This window comes from Callospermophilus lateralis, chromosome 13 (assembly GCF_048772815.1).
Source record: "Callospermophilus lateralis isolate mCalLat2 chromosome 13, mCalLat2.hap1, whole genome shotgun sequence".
Taxonomy (NCBI): Eukaryota; Metazoa; Chordata; class Mammalia; order Rodentia; family Sciuridae; genus Callospermophilus; species Callospermophilus lateralis.
In genome coordinates this window covers 23658223-23678242 of record NC_135317.1, presented here as the reverse complement: position 1 = coordinate 23678242, position 20020 = coordinate 23658223, and the positions used below count along the sequence as shown (strand labels likewise).

Genomic DNA, 20020 nt, shown 5'->3' with positions numbered 1-20020 from the left:
TTTTTTTTGTGCTGGGGACTGAGCCCAGGGACTTGTCAAGCACTCTACCAACTGAGCCATATCCCCAGCCCCACTCTTTCTGCTTTTGATGTTAGAAACTGTCCACAATAAAAGAACTTTATAAGTCTGAAGCACACAAAACGCTGGCATTGGACCATGGGTGATTTCCAATCCTCTGAATTCTTTTATTGTACGTGATGCTGGGGATTGAACCCAGGGCCTTCTGCATGAGAGGCACACACTCTACCAACTGAGCTATATCCCCAGCTCTGTGCATATTTTACACTTATGTTAATCATAAACTTTTTAGTGAAAAGGGAGCAAGTATAGGCAAAGCCTTCTCCTTCCATGCCTGGGGAGTGGGAAATAACCTCAATCCACACATCACTCGAGTCTTTTCAAAGAGAATTTGTATGTTTTCTTTCACAAAAGCCTCATAATCACACTGGCAGATTTTATTTAGGAAGCCACAGGTGGAAGCGAAGGAATGTCTGGTCTTACTAGTTCCACGCCTAGACTTGGGCATTTCTGACCGCGCTTCGGAATTTTCCCAGCACAGAGCAGGTTGCTGGGAATTCAAGGGATGGGGGGAGGCACCTGCAAAAGAGGTTGGTAGACTGGGAGAACCAGTCTAAGGAAATAAAACGAAGCACAAAGATGAACAACTCTGGGTTCTTCTCTTCCAGTTCTTCCCGCCCCCACCCCTTCAAACATTTGACATTATCTTGGGGAAGAGGAGCAGGAACTAGGCAAAGTGGCGGAGTCAGTCGTGGCCACCGCTGGAGGGAGCAGGTAGCCAGTACCGCGTTCCCACTACCCCCGCCCGCGGGAGCCACACGGCCACAACACCTCCGCAGTCTCCCCCCACGCGGAGCGCAGATTGACAAACGCAGTGCCACCTGAGGGAAACTTGGGAGTAGGAGCAGCAGGAGCTGCCAGAGGACAGGAGCGAGGGGAGCCGAAGAAGTCAGGAGTGAACGCGGAGCCGCAGAGTGTACCAGGAGGAGTTTGCCCTCGGTTGGCTTTGCACTGCCTCGGCATGGGACACTAGCCCTAAAAGACTTTGGGAGTCCCCAGGAGCGAGAAGGGGAAGATGCTGGGCTTGGGCAGGTGAGGTCCCTAGTCCTTTCTGCGCACTGCCCGGGGCTCTCCCGCTACAGGAGCGATGGCGCCGGGGTCACGGAGGCCGCCGGGGCTTCTTCCAAAGTTGGGGTGGGGATGCTGAGTCACTGATCTGTCACTACTTTGCACCTCTCCTCAGCCCTCCGGGGGCTAAAGCAAAAGCGAAAGCGAATGCGTCTGGCGGGCGGTCAATCCCGGAGCTGCGCTCGCCACTTTCCCGGGGCCGGGGCATTGCACTCGCGGCTGTCCCGGGGCGTCCTGGCGGAGCACCGCGGGCCGCGCGGCCATGGTCCGGCGGCGGTTCCTGAGCTCTGGAGTCCACGCCCTCCGTGGACTGGTGCTGCTGCTGCTGCTCCGGCTGCCGGTGACGCCGGGTAGGGAGCGGCTTGCGCCCGGGCGGGGCTGCGAGCGGGGCCGGGGAGCCGAGCGGGATGGCGCCGAGCGCCCCACCTCCCCGGGCCGGGCCAGAAGTCGGGCCCCGGAGGAATGCGGTGTGTGCTGACACCAGGCGGGAGGCACACGTGGAGGAGCCGCCGAGAGGGCAGGGAAGAGCGCCGCCTCTGCCCTGCTGGAGCGAGCCGAGCTGCCAGCTGCGCACGCAGGGAGGAGAAGCCGGGTTTGGCAATGGGAGCGGAGTGTCAGTGTTGCAGGGCAAGTTCCAGAAGTGTGTAAGTGCGCCTCGGTGCGGGGCTGGTACTGCACACCGTCCCCCGAGAGGCCCGGGGACACGACTCCTCTCGACGGTTCAGGCAAAAATAAATTACATGGATGGGCAACTGGAAGAGCGCGGTAAGGACTCTGTCCCTGGGGAGGAAAAACGTGTTGGGCAAGTTGCACACCTGGGGATCTGGAACCAACTCCCAGTTCTTAAGTGGGCGGGAAATCGGGAGCCGGTATGGTACCGGCAGCTCCTAGTAAAGAAACGAAGCTGGTGATCATTTGGTGTGTGGATCTCGTAGATCCTGAGAATCGATTGAGTGCATCGTGGGGTTTTGTTCCGGGACCTATAGAAAGGAAGAGGAAAGATAGATGAATCTATTGTGTTCTTGTAGGTTTTTCTTCATCGTTTTATAGTGAAGGAGCTTTGTTAGTATCTGATAAAAAGCCATAAATTCTCTCTCTCTTGAAAAATGCATGAATGCACACACTTAGAAAAATGTGCATGGGATTTGGGGGTCAAGAACCTACCGAATGTCATCCAAGGATATCCATGAAAGTTAGCAACCCCAAAATCTCCATGTGCTTTCAACCAAGACCTCCAATAATTTACATGCAGTCCAGCGGAGCCAGTCTGCCTGCTGGGATTTGGCCAGAACCAGCCCTTTCACAGTTGCTGCTGCCTGGCTTGATCTGAACCCCATAGTTCCACTAGGTTTTGTGAAGTTTCATTTTTGTAAGACAGTGATGCTGGATTTTCCCCTACATATGAGAAGCTGAGTTATGTTGGAGACTTGGTCATTTCCTCCCCACTGTGTAAACAGTGTCCTGAGATGATTTCTGAGGAGATGCTAGAAATAACCAGCAATAAGCTGCTCTATTACATAATGTGAAAGTGAAATGCAGCTTTGGTCAGCGCCCAGCTGAACTGCAGGTGTCTGTCCATCTGAAAGTAATAGGAGAGCACTGAAACTTGTGGACTACACACAGGCTTGCACTCTGACCTTGCAAAGGTGTTGCTGCCTTTGGGTGGATCCTGATGTTTTTTTGTTCGTTCCTTTAAAAAAAATAGCCTTATTAAAGTATACCTGACAGATAATAAAGTGCATATATTTAAATTGTGTAATTCAATAAGGTTAGATGTAAATGCTACACTCATGAAACCACGTAATCCATTGCTACTGCCTGTCCTCATACCCTGCATAATCTTTACCACCCACCCCACCCTGCCTCCGGCAATTACTGTCAATAGTTTTGTTTCACTTTCTAGAATTTCATATAAATATATGGAATTATACAATAGATACTCTTTCTTGTTTGACTTCTTTCACTCAGTATTTTTTCTGAGAATTCACGATATTGTTATGGTTGTGTATATAGTCATTTGATGTTCAGGGACAAGGACTGTAGTCTTATTTAAATCACTACTCTTGATGCCTACAATAAAGTACCTGTCACATGGTAGCATACCATAAAATTTTGTTGCTCATTTGAGTAAGATGCCTAAATGAAATTAGGCTTAAAGGAAAGTTCACAGATATTAAACTAACAGAAGGATAGTTAAAGTCAAAATAAGATTTTATATTCCTGCTTTTCTTTTTTAAAATTAATTTATTTTTTAATTTACTCTGATTTGTTATACATGGTGGCAGAATGCAATTTTTTAATTTACTCTGATTTGTTATACATGATGGCAGAATGCAATTCTATATTATACATATAGAGCATAATTTTTCAAGACACTGATTGTACACAGAATATTTTTGCACCATTCGTTTCTTACACGTATACTTAGGGTAATGGTGTCTAATTCATTCCACCATCTTTCCTACCACCTTGACCCCTCCCTTCCCCTCCCTCCTCTTTGCCCTATCTAGAGTTCCTCCTTTCCTCCCATGCTCGCCACCCCCCCTACATCGCCATTATGCCTATGTGCATCTGCGGCCTCATATCAGGGAAAACATTCGGCTTTTGTTTTTTTTTGGAATTGGCTTGCTTCACTTAGCATTATATTCTCCAACTTCATCCATTTACCTGCAAATGCCATGATTTTATTCTCTTTTAATGCTGAATGTTCCATTGTATATATATTCCAAAGTTTCCCTATCCATTCATTTACTGAAGGGAATCTAGGTTGGTCCTATGATTTAGCTATTGTAAATTGTGCTGCTATAAACGTTGATATGGCTGTGTCCCTGTAGTATGCTGTTTTTAAGTCCTTTGGGTATAAACCGAAGAGTGGGATAGCTGGGTCAAATGGTAGTTCCATTCCCAGTTTTCCAAGGAATCTCCATACTGCTTTCTATATTGGCTGTACCAATTTGCAGTCCCACCAGCAATGCATGAGTATACCTTTCCCACATCCTTACCAATTCTTATTGTTGTTTGTATTCTTAATAGCTGCCATTCTGACTGGAGTGAGATGAAATCTTAGAGTAGTTTTGATTTGTATTTCTCTAATTGCTAGAGATATTGAACATTTTTTCATATATTTGTTGATTGATTGTATATCCTCTTCCAAGAAGTGTCTGTTCAGTACCCTGCCGCAGTCTGGCTGGGCACAAAATCATGAGCCACTCACAGCTTTGTAGATTCAAACAGCAAATCTTTATTCCCGAACTCACACCGACACTCTACAAACACGTTCTGGGGAAAGTTCTCTGCCAAGTTCTCTGCCAAGTTCCACGTTCTGGATCCCAGGAAAACTCAACGGGAACTACAGGAGCGGGCACGCCTGAGGCAGCAGGATATGCCCTATTCCCAGCAGGGTACACCTTAAACCTGTAACCGCCCTAAACCCAAGGAGAGCCCTAAACCCTTATCCGACCTAAACCTGGATCCGCCCTGGTCCTTGAGCAAGGTCACCTTACATGCAATGTCACTGCAAAATGTCCAAGGCAAGTCCATTTTACCACGAGTCCTTCCTCTAAGCAACATGGGGTACGCTGGCAAGGAAATTGTCATACCTACTTGGCTAATGGCTCTCAACAGTACCCTGGCCCATTTATTCATTGGGTTATTTATTTATTTATTTATTGGTGTTAAGGTTTTTGAGTGCTTTATATATCCCAGAGATTAGTGCTCTATCTGATGTGCTTGTGGTAAAGATTTGCTCCCATTCTGTAGGCTCTCTAGTCACTTCACTGATTGTTTCTTTTGCTGAGGAGAAGCTTTTTAGTTTGAATCCATCCATTTATTGATTCTTGGGGTTTTTTTAATTAATTGATTTATTTATATATGACATCAGAATGCATTGCAATTCTTATTACACATATAGAGCACAATTTTTCATATCTCTGGTTGTATACAAAGTATATTCACACCAGTTTGTGTCTTCATAATTCTTGCGCTATAGGATTTTATTAAGAAAGTTGGGGCCTAAACCAATGTGATGGAGATTTGGGCTTACTTTTTTTCCCACTAGGTGCAAGGTCTCTACTTTAATTCCTAGGTCCTTGATCCACTTTGAGTTGAGTTTTGTGCATGGTGAGAGAGAGAGAGGTTTAATTTCATTTTGTTACATGTGGATTTCCAGTTTTCCCAGCATCATTTGTTGAAGAGGCTACCTTTTCTCCAATGTATGTTTTTGGCACCTTTGTCTAATATAAGATAACTGAAGTTATGTGGGTTAGACTCTGTGTCCTCTATTCTGTACCATTGGTCTACAGGTCTGTTTTGGTGCCAATACCATGCTATTTTAGTTACTATTGCTCTGTAGTATAGTTTTAGGTCTGGGATAGTAATTCCATCAGCTTCATTCTTCTTGCTAAGAATTGCTTTGACTATTCTGGGTCTCTTATTTTTCCAGATGAATTTCATGATTGCTTTCTCTATTTCTATAAGGAATGCCACTGGGATTTTGATTGGGATTGCATTGAATCTGTATAGTGTTTTTGGTAGTATGGTCATTTTGACAATATTAATTCTGCCTATCCAAGAACAAGGTAAATCTTTCTAAATTCTAAGGTCTTCTTTAATTTATTTCTTTAGCATATTGTAGTTTTCATTGTAGAGGTCTTTCACCTCTTTTGTAAAATTTATTTTTATTTTTTGAGGCTATTGTAAATGGGGTGATTTTCCTAGCTTCACTTTCAGCGGATTTGTCACTGCTGTACAGAAATTGATTTATGGGTGTTTGATTTATGGGTGTTGATTTTATATCCAGCTACTTTGCTGAATTCATTTATTAATTCTGGGAGATTTCTGGTGGTATGTTTTGGTCTTCTAGGTATAGAATCCTATTGTCTGCAAATAGTGATAATTTGAGTTCTTCTTTTCCTATCCATATCCCTTCCCTGCTTATCTTAGAATGTTCTACTGTAGAGTATTGGAGTAAATGACATGAGAGAAATTCTATAGAATTATTGGAATTATTGGCCTACTTTCAAAAAAAAAATTCACCATATTGTTACGTGTCCGGTAGTTTATTCCCTTCTATTGTTGAATCGCATTTCATTCCATGGCTGTCCTGTCACATGTTAATGAATGTTTGCCTTGTTTCCATTCTTTTGGCTTCTATGTATAAAGCTGTTAAGAATGTTCATGCAACATGTTTTCCTGTGGCCCTATGTGCCTTCATTTCTCTTGGGTAGAGAATGGATAGGAGAAGAGTAGCTGGATTGGATGGTGGGTATGATGTTTGACTTTTAAGAATGTGCGGAACCAGTGTCCAAAGTGGTGGTACTATTTCACATTCCCACCAGTAGTGTGAGAATTAGGGTTCTTCCATGTCCAGGTCAGCACTGGATATGATGAGTCTTTTTTTTTTTTAAATAAACTTTAAAAAAAAAAAACATTTATTTTTTAGAAGTAGTTGGAAATAATACCTTTATTTTATTTATTTATTTTTATGTGGTGCTGAGGATTGAACCCAGGGCTTCGCACATGCTAGGTGAGTGCTCTACCACTGAACCCAACCCCAGCCCCTGATGAGTCTTTTATTTATGTCCAATCTAATAGGTAATGCAATGGTCTCTTGTTCTAGTTTTAATTTACATTTTCCTAATATGTAGAAACGTTGAGCATCTTTTTCATGTGCCTTGTACATGCCTTCTTTGGTGAAGTGTCTGTTTAAATCCTTTGCTCTTTTATAAATTGAGTTGCAATTTTATTGAGTTTTAAGAGTTTTTTATGGGGGCTGGGGCTGTAGCTCAGTGACAGAGCACTTGCCTAACATGCATGAAACACTCCTACAATCCCGCACTGGGTTTGATCCTCAACACCACATAAAAAATAAGCAAATAAAATAAAGGCACTTAGTCCATCTACAACTACAAATTTTTTTTAAAAAAGAGCTTTTTTTGTGTATTCTGGACACAAGGCCTTTATCAGATATATGATTTGCAAATATTCTCTCAGTCTCTGGTTTGTCTTTACCTTCTCTTAGCAGTGCATTATGAAGAACAGACGTTTTTAATTTTGATGAATTCCAGTTTATTGATTTCTTCTTTTATATTTTATGTTTATGTTACCATATAACAAAATCTTTGCCTAGCTCAAGATTATGAAGATTTTCTTTGATGTGTTCACGTAGAAGTGAATGAATTGTATTTATGGCTTTGATCCATTTTGATTTAACTTTGTGTATAATGTGAGGTATGGATTGAAGGTGGTTTATGTTTGTTGCATATGAATATCTAATTATTCCAGCACCATTTGTTGAAAAGCTTATCTCCACTGACTTTTTTCTTACATCTTTTGAATATCAGTTATCCACACATGTATGAGTTGGTGGCAGTGCACAAAACATCAGCATGCAAAAGTCAACTATATTACTGTATATTCCTGATGAACAGTTGGAAATTGAAACTTCAGAAATATGTCATTTGCAATAACTTCGAAAAGTGTAAAGTTCTCAGCAATAAATCTGACAAGAGAGGTGAAAGACCTGTATACAGAAAGTACAGACAATTGCTTAGAGAACTTGAATAAATAAATCAATAGAAAAATACGACATGTTCATGGATTGGGCCAATCAATAATATACCCTTAAGATGCCAAATCAAAGTCCTAAAGGGCTTTCTTGTAGAAATTGACAAACTGATTCTAAAATTCACAGGTAAATGCAAAAAAGAAGTAGCTTTGCCTAAATAGCTTGGCAAAGAACCGCATTGGAGGAACAAGGCTCTCTGATTGAGAGAATTGATGTAAAGTTACAGTAGTCAAGACAGTATACTATTGGTATAAATATGGACAAAGAAATCATAGGACAGAATGGAGGATGCCTGATGGTTTTAAAAGAGCTTACAAGGGAAGAAAACTCAAGTTATTAAATTTGCTACTTGGTGGAATGATTCTGGTTAGAAATTATAGAGAACAGCACATTTCCTATCACTGAATAAATCATAGTGTCTGATCTGTTTGCGCTCCCATCCATAGGAGGCGCAGGAAGTTGTCATTAAAAGATCTCATTAAAAGGTCTAACTTGGAAGGAAATCCACCATCCTGGGCAGAAGGTCATTTACTTCCTAAACGCAGTCCTCATCTGAAAGACCACAGGTGATTTAGCCAAGAGCTACTGGAGTAGTAATAATTGATTGATGTCCCTGATTCCCAGTTTTTTTTTTTTTTATTCCAGTGTATAGGGTGTTAGAATGCTTGAGGGTGTTCACTCAACTTGTTATGTTCCTTAAACTCCTTTTTCTGGCAGGGGAGGGTTACCAGGGATTGAACTCAGGGCACTTGACCACGAGCCACATCCCCAGCTCTTTTTGTAGTTTTTTTTTTTTTTTTTTAAGTTGTAGATGGACACAATACCTTTATTTTATTTACTTATTTTTATATGGTACTGAGGATCGAACCCAGTGCCTCACATGTGCTAGGCGAGCACTCTACCACTGAGCCACAACCCCAGCCCCCTATTGTGTAATTTATTTAGAGACAGGAATTTACTGAGTTGCTTAGCACCTTGCTTTTTTTTTTTAAATATTATTTTAATTGTAGGTGGACACAATACCTTTATTTTATTTGTTTATATGTAGTGCTGAGGATTGAACCCCATGCCCAACACATGCTAGGCTAGCGCTCCATTGCTAAGCCACAACCCCAGCCCAGCACCTCACTCTTGCTGAGGCTGGCTTTGAATTTACGATCCTCCTGCCTCTGCCTCCTGAGCTGCTGGGATTACAAGCATGTGCCACAGTGTCTGGAGCCTTAAGCTTTTTATAAGCCATTTTATCATAGCTCAGTGGGGGCTTTGCCTGAAGTATCTATTATTTATCCCAAACCAATTTTATCTAGTTATTATTGCTTTTTTGCCACCATTGATAGCAAAAGGGTGGTAAAAACTTTATCATAACTTGAATTGGTTTTGTAATAACAAAAAAAAGTAAATAAATAAAACTATAAAATAAATAATAATAAAAATCTACAATTTAGGACTTTTTGCTCCACCTTTAATTAGTACTCCCTGATTTATTAGTAGTCCCTGATCTCTGGCAGTGTTTTCAAAATAACTTTACATGTTTTGCAGATTGCTTAATACAAAATCACTACACCTAATATCTGTAAATACTATACATACTATTTTATAAAGTTTTACAAGTTATTTAAACAATTCTTTATCGGAGTAGGCTTCAGTTACCTCCCGATTCTTGCATATTTAGCTTATTTTAATGTGTTTGATGTTCTAAACAGCCCAGAGAAGGAATAACTGGATGAAAATAAACTCTATGGGGGTGGTGGTGGGGAAGCAAAGGGAAACCCCTTGGGTCTACGAAATAAAACTCTGGGAATTCTCTTATTCGATCAAATCATTTTGCAAATTAACTTCCTTTGGGCTGAGTCACTTTTGCCCAGTTGGTTTGGTAAAATAGTAGGAAACTAAATGAACAATCGTATGGGATTCCTCAGTGTGTATTCTAGAGGTGTGTCCGCGTTACTCATTACACACGGTTGATGTGATTGGAAAGTGCTCTCCTTGGAAGACTCCATGCCCTTCTGGGAAGTAGGTAGTCCCTGAGGGATCTGTGCCGGGGAGACAGTACTGGAGTCCATGGAGGAAAGGCTACTTCTGCCAAGAGGATGGATGATGACCTGCAGTCAGGGGATCTGGAGGCTGGAATCTAAGCTGAGGGTTTTGTAATAGTTCCAGTGAGTGTTGGTGAAATCCTGAACCAAGGCAGCGTCAACACTGAGAGGAGCAGGGGTTCTCTTCAGGCCTACGGTACAGATTGTATTTTATTCTTTTCCTTTGGTTTTCTTTTGACTGGTAACTGTTCAACCTTCCAAGTCTCTAAAAGTTATTATTTAAGGGACTGAATGATAATGAAATTCACCGACACAGTAAGATGAGTTGGGAAGACCAGTTTATTGAGCCTGAGAGAGAAAGAGTTTGGGGCCATGAGCTGAGTACAGACTGTACTCCAGGAAGTGTGTGGAACTGGCTGGCATTTCAGCTAGAAAATAAGGAAGGAAAGTGGATTACTGGGAGCCCAGAGGCCCAGACTTTTATGATATGTCAGTTGCATACTGAGCTTCATGAGAGCAGGAACCACATCTTACGCTTCTTTGTATCTACCAAATCTAGCACCTTGCAGGCATTTGAATGGTAGAGTAAGTAAAAGGACATGTTGGAATGGATTCTGACTCTGCTTAAAGAATGGGAGGGTCATGCTAACCTGATAATTTTTGAACTCTGGATATGAGAGTAGGCCAGGGCTCCTTGCCCATGTTAGACTCTGTAAACTGACTTGATAAAAATGCCTGATTCTGGGAAGCATACACTGTTTTGGTGACTTTCTTAACAAATGATCATGGGGCTAGTATATGTTTTTTTGGCCACTTGAGAGTATTGAAAGTCCTAAAATCTTAATCTGGTTCCAAATGCCTTTTCCTGAGGGTGCGTGTAGAAATAACCCCTCTATGATATAGGATAAAAGATGGGACACAGCAGGAACATTGGGGAAAACACTGATACTCCAGTCCCCACCCTAAGCTCCAGATAAGACTAGAGCAATTAGAGGTCAAGGTGCTCCAACAGTAACCATAGCAACTGCAAGACCCAAAAGCATCTCAACAACTGACTAGCTTGGCCCTATCCCCCACACTATCAGACCAGATGAAGATGGGTCCCCATGGCAATGGAGAACAGTGGTAACCACCCTTGGGCAGCAAATGCCTAAACTGGAAATAAATCAAGGACTACCACTCTTGCTGGAAAGAAGCCCTAGGTGTTAAATTGAAAGAGCCACTTGAAGTGTAAGGACACTCCTGCCCACCCTGATCATTAAAGGGATTTTCACATCTCACCTCTGTGCAAGGAACCTTGATATGGGATCCTCAAACTTCAGAAGCAAGAGGGAATTCAAAGAATTCTGACAAAGATGTGTTAGTGAGGTTTAGGAAATTTTTTTTGAATAGAGGCTTGTAAATCACCCATTATATCCTTGGCCCAGATTCCATTAGGGTACTTATCTTTTTATGGATTTTGTGAAAGTCCTTTACATACTAAGAATCTTAACTTTTTGATGTTTGTCGTAAACATTTTTTTTATTTAATTGTCTTTTAGTTCTTTTATTTCATTTAAATGTTTACATAATAATTTTCTTTAAAGGTTTCTGACTTGGTTACTGTGCCAAGGAAGCCTTCCTTATTAATTGAGAAATACTCTCCCGTGTGTTCTTCTCACTCTAGGCTCATTAGAGGCTTGAACCATTTCTTATGTATCCTTCCCCAGGCTCTGCATGGGGATTCCTGTAGGGTAAATGGGAATTCCCAATATTTTGTTGAAAGAGTTGAAGATTACCAATGTAGAGTGACAGAGGGGTACGCTGAGAGATGATGATTACTTACATTTGAGTCACGGTTCACAAAGTGCATTTCATGCTCAGAAGCCCTAGGACTTCTCAGCGGCCTTGTGAATTATCATGCTCAGCTCACATATAAGGAAACCGGAGTCGAGTGTGATAAAGAGATTTACCCAGTCACTCAGCCTCTAATTCCACATCCAGTACTCTTTCTACTAAACTTTCTTATTGTCTTCTAGACTCTTATTACTCTTTTATTCAGCAAATAGAAGTCATTGGTTGATTTGTAGATGGACTGGATAACTGGTCGGACCCCACATTCACTGAGTCTGAGTTTTTATGGAACAAGAACAAGTGTGTTGGATCTGTCTGCCCCAGACCCACCCCTGAGTCCTCATTAATTAATCTGCTCCTTGAGAGAGAGTGGTAGGGCAGGGGTCCACCCTGGAGACCTGTTCTGGGTTGATAAGAAGGGATCAAAGTGTCTACTCTTCTGTGTATAGAAGCACAGCCTGAAAAACTATAAATCACTGGGTTGGGTCCCCGCATTGACGTTATAGGCTGTAGTCTCCCACCTCACTTCCCCATCAAGCTTCTTCTCTCCTGGGTCCTTGGGTACCCGCTCATTCCTCTATCTGGAATGCTCCTTTCCTGCTCCTCCCTTATTCACTTGGCCATTTTCCTGCCCATTCCTGTACTTTTTCAGGGGCTTGTGCCAGCCCTTGCAACTAAGTAACAATGTCTATGACTCCCAGCAGAGCTGGGCTATGTCTACCTGGTTTATCCACTATTCCCTCTACTCTTCATCCCAGGAAGAGAAAGCACTGCAAAATTTGTGATGGAACAACCAGAACTGAAAGCAACATCATCCTTCAGAAAAAGGGTGCTCCATGTGGAGTGAGGGACCTCTGTGGCCAGTGAAAGGAGTAACAAAGTGTGAGGTGTGAGGTGTGAGGAAGGGGTTTGTAGGCTCCCTTGACCTTGGAGGTTGCAGAATCACCTGTGGTAGGGGCCATCAGTCTTCTGGAGGTGAGGAGCTGACTGTGACCTCACAGATCCTTTCAGGCCCAAGACAACAATGTGAAAGACCAGATTTGAAGCAAGCAAGGGAAAGGCCAGGTAAGGAATATCAGTTAGTCACAGTCCTGCGAACTAAAACCTAGTCTTTGTGTAGCTTTTCCTCCTGGAGACTTAAATGTCTCTCTTAGTCTCTGGAGAGAGACTGTCAAGCCACAGATGATATAATAGCACCCAGAAAGGTCCGAAGGTCCAAGGTCAGTTCAGGCTTTCCCAGAAACGATTTATCACAGAGCAGGCCTCATATTTTTATGGGACTCTCCGTTCTGGTTTGCTGCCAAACATTTCCAGGGTTGATTTGATTTGATTTTTATGGTCATTCCTCCCCTACCCCTAAGTATTTTTTTCTAGCTGTGTAACATACAACAAAGCACCACAGATACAGAGTTAAGTAGTTTTGAGATGGACAAGGGGAGTTAGATCCAGTTAGAAGTAGTAGAACAGAAATTCAGAAGAGCACAGTAAGAGGAATGTGTAAACGCAGTCCTCATCAATGGCCAGAAAAAGCGTATGAGCTAACCATTCTTCATAACTTCAATAGATTGTATGTGTGTGTGTGTGTGTGTGTGTGTGTGTGTGTGTGTGTGGTGCTGGGGATTGAACCCAGGGCCTTGTGCATGCAAGGCAAGCACTCCACCAACTGAGCTATATCCCAAGCCTGGGAAATGAGTGCTAAAAAGCCACTTGCTGAGATGCATCTGTGAGTACCATCCAGCACTGGTTCCCAGAATGTGGTTCCTGGATCAGCAATATCACCACCACCGGGAACTTGCAAATGCAGATTCTTGGGCCCTACCTCAGACCTCCTGACTCAGGAGCTTTGTGGTAGGCCCAGAACTCTGTGTTTTCACCAGGCCTCCAGGTGGGTCTGATGCAAGATAACACTGAGAACTGGTGTCAGAGGACTGAGGTGAAGAGAGGCAATAAGAAGCAGGGCAAAGACTCCGTGAGGCATTGATGAACTTGATCAGGAAACCAAAGCTGCCCCTGAAATATCAAATGTCAAGCGAGTGGAATCAAAACTACTAGATCCTGGTCATGGAAGAAGGAGGTCTAAAATGTGTGAAAAGGTGGTGAGAAAAAGAAGACAAACCAACACTCTGAAAACTACTGAAGGAAATTAAGAAAAATTTCTCATCAATCTTGGCCTGAGTTGTCAAGGACTCCTAGAATTTTCTTAAAAGAAGGATCTTCAAAGGTCCCAGTCTTAGCCCATTTTATATTGATATAACAGAATACCTGAGACTGGATGATTTATAAAGAGTAGAGAGGTTGATTTGGGTTGCAGTTCAGGAGGAAGTCCAAAAGCATGGCGTCTTTGCATCTGGTGGGGGCCTCCCCCTACATTGGGGAGGGCATCACTTGGTGAGACAGGGCAAGGATGCTAGCTTAAATCTCCCTTTTGTTATAAAGCCGCTAAAACCATCACGCCCCCCCCCACTCTGATGATGTTGACCATCCTAATTACCATCCACAGGCCCCACCTTCAAATACCATCGGCAGGTGACTCTGGGGGTTGAGTTTCTCATACTGGAGTTCTCAGGGCCACACTGAAACCAGGGCAAGCCCCAGACAACACCTTTCAAGTGGTTTTTATTTGGTTACTCAATTTGCTTCTTTTTAAACTTTTAAATTCTGATTATTACAGTGAAGTTGCAAGACCTCCTGAATACCTTTTGCCCAGCTTCACCAACTCTTTTCATTGTACTGTTTCATTTATCATTCCCCCTCTCTATCCACAAATATATTTATGCATGTGCTTTTCCTTCTAAGCCATTTTAAGCTGTTGACATTGTGTCTTTCTTTGCCAAACTTCTTCATGTATTTTTCCCAACAATGGCATCGTCTTCCAAAAAGTCACGCGTATCACAGCACTGTTCTGAAAAGCAGGAAATAACCTTGACAGTGTTTCATTATCTAATACTCAGTCCATGTTCAAATTCTGTCAGTTGTCCCAACATTGTCCATTTTAGTAACGTTTTTTTCCAAATCTGGACCTAATCCAGGGTCACGTGTTGCATTTGGTTGTCTTTCCAGTGTCCTTCAAGCTGGAACGCTTCCTCTGCCTTCTCTCTTGAGCTGGACTACAGTCAGCTAATTGCTGAAAGCCCCTCAGGCAGGTACCTCTGATGTTTCCTCTTAGATTCAAGTTAGGGGTTTTTTAAGGGAATACCGCAGGAATGATGCATGTGTCCTTTTCAGTGAGTTACATGATACCCATTTGTCCCATTTTGGTGTTGTTAACTTTGATTTCCTGCTTAAGATGAGTTTTCCAGCTGATGTCATTTCCCCCATCGTCACTGGTCACTGATTTGTGGGAAGATGCTTTGAGGCTGTGTGGATCTACCAGAATTTTGATCCAAGAATCAGAGAGCAACAGAACCCACACATGCAGTGGTTAGAGCTGATCACGTAGCCTGTGCAAACTGTCCTCTGTGTGCCTGGCCTAGAGTTTGAAGTCCGTGGGAAGCCAGTCTGGATGGGAAGAGGGATGTGACGTGGAGGAAGCAAGAGTCACCTGGAACTGGTGGGGCTGAGTTGTTACCCTGTGGGTCCTTGACCTTGACCTTCAGGACTCCAGCATTCATGATGGGTACCCTGCTGGGCCCCCCATCATAGAACTAAATAGGCACCTGGCCAAAGAGAGAGAAGTGGCAGCAAAGACCCCGCCCACTAGAGGAGCTGTCCTACCCACAAAGCATGGGGACACCCAGTGGCCAGCAGATCTCAGAGCTACAACAGCAGGGAGGAGCCTGCTTCACTCCTTTTCTCTTTTTTTGACCAAGTTGACTGGACTGTACAGAGAGGGACGAGAGAGAATGTGTGTCTGGCTGAGCTAAATGTGCACAAAAAACCCCACTTTGTATAAGTTTCCTTTTCATTTAAAAATCCTTATTCCATATAAAACTTTAGCATCCATCATCTCTTTTCCTATTCCATTATTATTTTTTTTCAAAGTTTTTTTAAAGATGGACACAAGATCTTTATTTATTTTACTTATATATTTTTTATGTGGTGCTGAAGATCGAACCCAGAACCTCACAAGTGTGAGGCAAGCGCTCTTCCGCTGAGCTATAACCCCAGCCCCCATCATTCTTTTTGTGTTTATTAGTTAACATCTGTAAGGAGGGCTTTTTCTTCTCCCTCACTTATTTATATATTCATTTATTTGTATTAGCATAGACATAAGCAGTGTCATTTAATTTTGTTCCATTAGTTATAATCTGTTTTTGTCTTGATTGTTTGACGCTCAAATCATCCTGGATTTGGCCAGCAAGAGTCTGTTCAGCAAGGCTATTGCAGCCTTTTGACATCTTCCCCTCATTCTTTGAGCACTTCCTCACTTTCTGGGACAACAAGATGTTCCAGGCTCATCTTGTGCTTTCTCCAACCTATCCTAGATTCTGCCTTTTCCCTGAGGAGCCCTGACTCCTTCCATTGCAGACGAAGATCTGGCAGCAGGTACTTAGTGCTAATATGCCATTGTTACTAGGCACCATCAGAGAATGACGCAGGAGCATACACATGTACACTCACACAAACACATGTGTATACACATTACATACATAGGCAAGCACCCAAATACGCACACACATACATACATACATACAAATAAACATGTACGTGCACACACTGTAATGACACAGGCAGGACTCCTTCAACCCAAATTATGTTCCAGCACCGTAGGGTACATGTTAGTTGGCCCTTCCCTCTTTACAGTTGAAACTTCTTTCAACGGTGGGAAACCTAGACTTAGTTTATTTCACTCATTGATGACAACTAGTTCTTTAGATAATCAAGAAGAAAAAGAATGATAACAATGACTTTAGATCCTTTGTAAAAAATATTTTTAGTTATACATGGACACAATATCTTTATTTTGTTTATTTATCTTTTATGTGGTGCTAAGGATCAAACCTAGTGCCTCACATGCATGAGGCAAGCACTCTGCCACAAAGCCACAACCCCAGCCTGTGACCTTAGATCTTTACCCCCAGCCTGAACAGCCCAGTCACACTTAGGAGGAAAATCTCTATTTCTCTAGGATCAGACTGAGTTTCATAGCCCAGATATGGTGAATCATTTCCTATTAGCTATGTAAAATTTGTTGTGCTATAACTGAGTACCCATACAGAAATAGCAATGTTAGCAGGAGGGGTGCTGAGTTCAGAGGAGGACTACTCACAGTGAATTGAAAGTAAAGAACAAGTTGAACGTCATCTAAGGAGATTGGGTGTTTATTGAAATCATGAGAACCTTCAGTCTACTTAGATACGTGATACATTGTTCCAGCACTGAAAGATGACCAAAGGAATCACACAGTGACACTGAATCTCATGGGACTCATGGGCAGTAACTGTAATACATTGACATTTTAAATCCCCTTGAGTAATCAGCCACAAATGTTTCAAGTGTGCTACAAGTGCTAGGGTTGAAAAACACCAAAAGGGTATATTTCAAGACTTAGAAGATGTGAAAAGATTTCCTGACAGAAATCCCAAATCTGAGCATAACCCAGAAAACAGTGAAGACTGAAAAAAAAGTGACCCGAGAGAGCAGGAGATTCCAAATAGTAATTTGAAATTAAAATCTGTTGCAAAATTGAACATGAAGCCTATGCAGGAAGGTGTTTTTGAAGGGATTCCAAACAAGGTACTACCTGGACAGTTGATGGGAGACAGAGAGAAAGAAAGAAGGTCAACAACAAATATGGCACTCCCAAAATGGAAAAGGCCCACATTACAGCCCCTCCTTTTCTTTTTAGATCCTTAGGTATTAACGTGCAAAACTCATTTTTTGTAGAACACAGCTAGTGCACAACTGCTGGGATTTTAAACTGGAGTTTAGAGCTGAGTTTAACTCCAACTATCATAAAAGCAGACCATTCAAGGCAGTCCACTTGTCTCCTAGTTTCTTCTGACAATGTGGCAGTAATCAAATAAGCTGGCTATACAGGTAGGAATAAAATAAATTGAACTCACTCGCATTCGTGGTCAGATTCAAGCCTGTTATTAAGGAAGAGAAAGCATCCATTTTTTTTTTTTAGAGAAAGAGAGAGAGAGAGAGAGAGAGAGAGAGAGAGAGAGATTTTTTTTTTAATTTTAATATTTATTTTTTAGTTTTCGGTGGACACAACATCTTTCTTTGTATGTGGTGCTGAGGATCGAACCCGGGCCGCACGCATGCCAGGCTAGCACGCACAGCTTGAGCCACATCCCCAGCCCCAAATCCATTCATTTTTAAAAAATATTTTTAGCTATAGATGGACACATATCTTTATTTTTTTTTTATGTGGTGCTGAGAATTTAATCCAATGCCTCACAAGTGCTAGGAAAGTGTTCTACCACTGAGCTGCAACCCCACCCCCATTCATTCATTTTTAAAACAAGTTGTTTGTTTGTTTGATTTTTTTTCCCCCCCAGTACTGAGATTGAACCCAGGGGCCCTTTATCACTGAGATGCACCCCTAGCCATTTTTCATTTTTTTATTTTGAGATAGGTTCTCCCAAGTTGCCAAGGCCGGCCTCAAATATGCGATCTCCTGCCTCAATCTCCTAAGTAGCTAGGATTACAGGTATTCACCACCATGCCCTGCTAAGCAAATTTTCTTGTGTACCTACTATTTCCAGCTTCTATACTAGGCTCAGGAATATAATGTTGAGCAAAACAAACAGAACCTCTACCCTCATATAGCTCAGAGTGGTGCAGATGGCAAGATGTGTATTAATTATATAATCTTTACATCTTACATATAAACTGTGGAAAAGTCTATAGAAGGAAAGAACACAGAAGCATAGGAGGTGAATGAAGGTTTTACTGAGGAGGTGCAGTTGCAGTCAGCCAGGAAAGATGGTAGAGACAGGTGGCAAGAGCAGGTGGTGGGTTGGGGTGGGGGGAGTGAGTGGCACAGGGAAAGCAAAGGCTGATGTGACCAGGGCAAAGAGAGCTAGAGAGGCAGGCAGGGCTGGATCTGACAGAGCCTTGGGACTTCTTAAGGGATTGCAGGGTTTTGTTTGTTATTTGCAGTGCTGGGGATGAACCCAGGGCTTCACACATGCTAGGCAAACACTTTACCACTAAGCCACATCCTCAGCCTACAGTTTTTCTTTCTTTCTTTTTTTTGTACACAATTACAGCACAACTTTACATTTCTATGGTTGTACATGATGTAGCATCATACCGTATGTGCAGTCATATATATACCTAGGGTAATGATGTCCATCTCATTCCACCATCCTTCCTACCCCTATACCCACTCCCCACCCCGCCTCCCCTTTGTCCCATTAAAATTCCTCCATTTTTCCCATGTCCCCCCAATTATGGATCAGCATCCATTTATCAGATAGAACATTTGGCTTTTGGTTTGGGGGATTGGCTTACTTCACTTAGCATGATATTCTCCAACACCATCCATTGACCTGTAAATACCATAATTTTATTCTCTTTTAATGCTGAGTAATATCCCATTGTGTATATATACCACATTTTTTTATCCATTCATCTATTGAAGGGCATTAGGTTGCTTCCACAGTTTAGCTTTTGTGAATTGAACTGCTATAAACATTGCTGTGACTGTGTCACTATAGTATGCTGATTTTAAGTCCTTTGGGTATAGACCAAGGAGTGGTATAGCTGGGTCAAATGGTGGTTCCATTCCAAGTTTTCTAAGGAATCTCCATACTGCTTTCCACAGTGGTTGCACCAATTTGCAGTCCCACCAGTAATGTATGAGTGTGCTTTTTCCCCACATCCTCACCAACATTTATTGTTGCCTGTATTCTTGATTTTTAAGGGATTCCAACAAGGTACTACCTGGAAAATTGGTGGGAGAGAGAGAAAGAAAGAAGGAAGAAAAGTACAACAGCCAAAAGTCAACAACAAATATGGCACCCCCAAAATGGAAGTGCCATTCTGACAGGAGTGAGATGGAATCTTAGTGTAGTTTTGATTTGCATTTCTCTAATTACTAGAGATGTTAAACATTTTTTCATATATTTGTTGATTGAATATATATCTTCTTCTGAGAAATGTCTGTTCAGCTCCTTAGCCCATTTATTGATTGGGCTGTTTGTTTTTTTTTTTTTTTTGGTGTTAAGTTTTTTGAGTTCTTCATATATACTGAAGATTAATGCTCTATTTGATGTGCATGTGGTAAAAGTTTGCTCCCCCAAAATATAGGCTCTCTCTTTACCTCAGTATTGCTTCTTTTGCTGAGAAGAGCTTTTTAGTTTGAGTCCATCCCATTTATTCTTGATTTTATTTCCTGCACTTTAGGAGTCTTGTTAAGGAAGTCGGGGCCTAATCCAATGTGATGAAGATTTGGACCTACTTTTTCCTCTATTAGGCGCAGGATCTCTTATCTAATTCCTAGGTCCTGGATCCATTTGAGTTGAGTTTTATGCATGGTGAGAGATAGG

General features: G+C 42.1%; 1 protein-coding gene across 3 annotated transcripts in view; it reads left to right on the top strand.

Annotated features, from left to right (window-relative positions):
- Window positions 1-1046: 1046 nt before the first annotated feature.
- The window catches only part of Il15ra (interleukin 15 receptor subunit alpha), a 33462-nt gene continuing 14488 nt past the window's right edge, over window positions 1047-20020 (top strand). For all 3 annotated transcript variants that reach the window (XM_076831461.1, XM_076831462.1, XM_076831460.1), the window contains exon 1: window positions 1047-1110. The gene's annotated coding sequence lies outside the window, so the exon portion shown is untranslated. The remainder of the gene's footprint in view (window positions 1111-20020) is intronic.